At 39.2% G+C, this 4,743-nt stretch overlaps 1 protein-coding gene across 1 annotated transcript in view; it reads right to left on the reverse strand.

Moving 5' to 3' along the window:
• Window positions 1–4,743, reverse strand: part of LOC105625950 (POU domain protein 2-like) — a 137,360-nt gene that overhangs the window by 113,172 nt on the left and 19,445 nt on the right. The gene's annotated exons all lie outside the window — the stretch shown is intronic.

Genomic DNA, 4,743 nt, shown 5'->3' on the forward strand with positions numbered 1-4,743 from the left:
GGTGTGGATTAAACTAATTAATAATGTCAATAATCTCAATGTAATCTACAACAACTCTTGTTCTCATGCCTATAATAATTCTTGTGGTCTAATTTAAAAAAAATTAACAAACTGTCTGATTAAATTGGCATACGTTGTGTTAGTACGAAGTATGTATATGTTCGCATATAAATGTCATAACGCGGACTCTCGGCTTCGTGCCGTGTCCGTAATGAAACCGGTCGCCGTGACGCGTCGACTTGTATTAATTAGAATGCCGGATTCGATGCCGGCCACAGATAAACGAGCGGTGCAACATTACAATGTTACCAAACAATGCCGCATTGGCCCGGTATCTCGACGTCGCAGTACAGCGACGTCGATATCTGCATTAAAGGAACATTTACATCTCGGAGAACCAGGTCGGAGAGCTCGGACCAGCATCCGCGACCGGTCAAATCGCCGAATCATAATCGAGCCCGATCCTCGCTTGTCGATTAGATGTATCAGTGTAATTAACAACAAACAATGGCCGCGAGAGACGCACGGGCTCGATATCGTGTATTAATCGATTACTCTTTCCGGTCAGGCCTCGGAGATATGCGCCGGGCTCGATTGTTAATCATCACCGCGGGTGCGTTTGTACCACCGACGTCCGTCCTTTTTTTCCGTTCTCATCGTGAGAGAGGAAGACCACTAAGTCTGAACGTATGTATGTACGTAGCCCTGAAGACTCTTCCGTTAACTACCTCCGTAACACGTCATTCACCTCTCCCCACCCGCGCACGAAATAGCAGAAACAACGTAACAATCTCGTTTGCCCGATGCGAATTCCGCTTCTCATGGCGACATATCGCGCGACCATCTATCGATTAACCGATTACTTGCACTATTCAACGAGTGGCGAGTTACAAGACGTCTCATACCTCATACTTATAAAACGTGCAGGCCCGCTACACGAATATGGCATTCGAAAGTACTTTAATATTTGATTTCTTTAAGTTACTCATATTAATATATTTGTTTTGTTTTTTTAATGTTAATAGTAAAAAAAAGTTTGTTTCTCTACACTATATTAAAATTTAAAATATCTTCCATTCTCTCTAAATTTCTTGGAATGAAATTTTACTAAAAAAGAGTTAAAATACTGCCACTATTGAAAAAGAGTGAAAAATTTCTACTCTTAAATAAGAATGGCAAATTTCACTCTTTTAAAAACGAGATTCATTCCAAAAAAAAAAAAATCTCATTTCTTTCTTTGAGTATATTTCATCCTAAAAATGTGAAATTTCCCTCCAAAAAAAAAAAAGAGTGAACATCTGTCATTCTTATTCAAAATTACAAATTTTTCATTCTTTTTCAATAATGGCAGTAACTTTTTTGGAGTGAGATTTCATTCCAAGAAATTTAGAGAGTACATAATAGAATTAAATTTATATTGTAATAAATTAAAGAAGTTAAATTAATAAATTAAAACATTATTATAAAATATTATTAAAAATTATAAGTTTGTAATAAATGAATATAATAATATAATATAAAAATAACGTAAAAGGAAAGCGATTGCTTTTTTATACTCGGTATTATAATGAACTCATACATTTCTCACTAAACGAGGTCATGAGAGACGTGAGAAGCCTAAATTCGATACCGTTAAAGGAACAGAGAAATATCTATGCCGAATATCAATACTTCTCGTGCGAAATATCGATCATTGCACACTTGTGTGTGCTTCAAAATGCTCACGCGTACGATAGAGATAAAGAGTAACGAGAGGATTATTTCGCGGTGCCCCTCAGCATAGTGCTAGAGATCGGAATCATTAGCGATTATCGATGACCATCAATGTGGAACAGTTTGCGAGCTACCATCAATTAGAGTTAAATAATAGTCCGCGGTGTCCATCCGTTAGCTCATTCGCCGCCAACTCTACTTCCGGGAGCATCGACTACTCTTTTCCGTGACTTATTGCGGTTACTTCGAGGCCAGCGTCTATTCTCTCACTGGATAATGGGAAAGTCTCGTTTCGGCGATCTTGTATATCGTATTTTCTTTTACAGAGCAAATATGTCGTAAAACTAGCAAAACTACTAAGCATTGTGAATAATTTGCGATGCGGATATTCATTTGAATGAAAAAGAGCTTGGGGAAAATTGCAAATCTCGCATTAATAAACATAAATGCCATATACTTAAATAAGGAAAATATGTTTTATATTGGACTTAGAAAATTTATACTTTATAAATATAACATGTATTAAATTACATTTTGAACTGCACAAATACAATATTAATTAACAAACGAAAAAAAATGATTAACTCAGGGAAATCTGTTAACTATTCTTTCACGTATGATGGTAGCAACGTACACGAAACATGTGTTCTTCTGTATCCGACCGTAGCGAATAGAGAATGTCCAACGCGCGTCGGTCTTCACGATTCCGTTCACGGTATGCTTTACAGCACGAATCGACAAGATCATTTGATCGGTCACGTACGATTCTACGATTAGCCAGACGAGAAGTATCATTCGACCAGTTTGCTGAACAGTTAAAAGCAAAAGCAGCGCGCTTCGCAATTTATATGTAATTTACAAGACATTAATCAACAAGAAATATAATCTTATTACCAGTAGGTAGATTTTATCTCGCATTTTCCGTATATCGCCTTACATTTAATTATATGTGTTTCTATTATATGTATATAAATTTAAACAGACAGCTTTAATATTATTAAATCGCCGAATCGATCAGCTTTTAAATTAATGATTAATATTAAATCATCTTGGCTAAAGCAATATTTGACCGGAAGACGAAATCATCGCGATTCGTTCATTTATAGACATATGAAACACGAAACTCACGGCAAGTATGAGGCACTTCCGCCGCGGTTCTAAAGACAGAAGAGTGCCAACTATCAGACCCGCCCCCGGCTAACAATCCGTCACTGTATCCTTCTCTGTCTAGCGACGATTCCGGACGTCACGGAAGCTCAACATGAGTGAGCGAGTGAATCACTATGCTGATGGAAGGAGCACGTGGGACAAAAGATGAAATTTAATGCATGCGTGTGTATGAGAGAAAGAGACGGATGATCGCTGAGAAAGGTAATCAACGAGCGGGAGTGAGAAAGACAAGAGAAAAAGAGAGAAGAGAAACACAAGAGAGAAAGAAACATACAGAGAGAGAGAGAGAGAGAATCGAAAGGAAGACGAAGAAAGAACGGGACGAGCGGGCGAAGAGTGGAGATGAGGTCTCGGTAGTAAAGTCAACGGTTGCCGCCCCAACAAAAAACTCAAATTGATCAAAATGAGAGTTACGTGGGCAAAAAAGTAAGCGACCGCGGTGGTAGGCACGCATTTCGTGCCGAGAGAGAGTTTAGGTAGCGAAGGCTTTGAGAGAACGTCGAAGAGAGAAGTTGGACAATGGGGTCCGCCTGCTTCGGACGCGAACAAAAGCTTGAACGACGGTCGATCATGAGATACGGCGATCCGCGAAACACCGACTTCCTCCCGGCAGAGAAGGACACGCCGCGCGGAAGTAGTAATCATTATCGCGCCGGTTTATGCGCGCAATGGTAAACTTTACGACCGTGTTCGCAGCGACTCGTAAACTGGCCACTGAACCACCAAGCCGGGTCTTGTGCGCGCATTACAGCATTTTTATCCCCGTCGAATCGGGCCCTCCTTTACGTGGGGGGCCCGTTTGTAGCATCTCTGAACCTCTTACCGCCGTTTTTACTAATACATTGTCATCTTTGCTGTCGTTTCTTAGATTGGAACGGCTTTCGCTGCCAAAGTTGCATGCCGATAGCGAAAATCGTTAGTTCAAATTCAATCTTGATTATGAAATGAAAGAGAAAACAGTATGAACGTGCTAGTCAGCCTCATTAGGTTAGGGATATAAAAAAAAAGAATATTGCTCTGTAAGAATATATTAGCTCGCATTTCATGATGACAAACAGTATTCACAGTATCAATTTTCTAATCGTCACAATATTTAAATCCATCGGATAATACAGATTTATCACTCTATTTTTGATTCCAATTTTTTAATACTACTTCATAAATTTATTAAAATTTACTTTACGATAAATTCAAACTTTCTCTTTCACTTCTTCTATTTTAAATGTAAGTAGAAGTCGATGAGAGGATATCAACACACTAAAGTGACGCAAATTGCCTCGTCCGTACCTTGCACGTTTAGAACACATCGTGGCCACTTGGGTGTTCACATCGACAAAAAGTCGTGTTCTTGGGATTAATTTCCTCTCTGTTGCGCGAGAAGCCGCGGTAATTCACGGCGCAATGAGAACGAACGCAAACGAAAAAAAGATGTACGCGGTTTTCCTGCATCGCGCAAATCGGCGAACGGTCCTAACCGCGCCTCCTTAACGGGCAGAGGTTTATGATACTTCGCGGAAGTCGATAAATCGATATTAAGATTCAGAATCTCGTTGTTGATGATAGTTACAACTAGAGTCATCGAGAAAAAAGAAAGAAAAAATCGAGAAGCGGCCGAGAGCCTGTTTGACTATTACGACACCGAATAAATTGGCGACGGAATCTATAATACAATATGATTTTCAGAACTACGCGGAAAGAAATGTTGTTTCTACATTTTAGATTTGTACACAATAGAAATTTTATAGAGAGATTTGCTTATGCAATTGTAAAATTCTATGCCACGCTGAACACCGAAAGTAATTTTAATAGCATTAATTAATGTTCCGCTGATTCGCGTGACTCTCTCCTCTCTCTCTCTCT

Source organism: Atta cephalotes (genome assembly GCF_000143395.1).
Source record: "Atta cephalotes unplaced genomic scaffold scaffold00004, whole genome shotgun sequence".
NCBI classification, from domain to species: domain Eukaryota; kingdom Metazoa; phylum Arthropoda; class Insecta; order Hymenoptera; family Formicidae; genus Atta; species Atta cephalotes.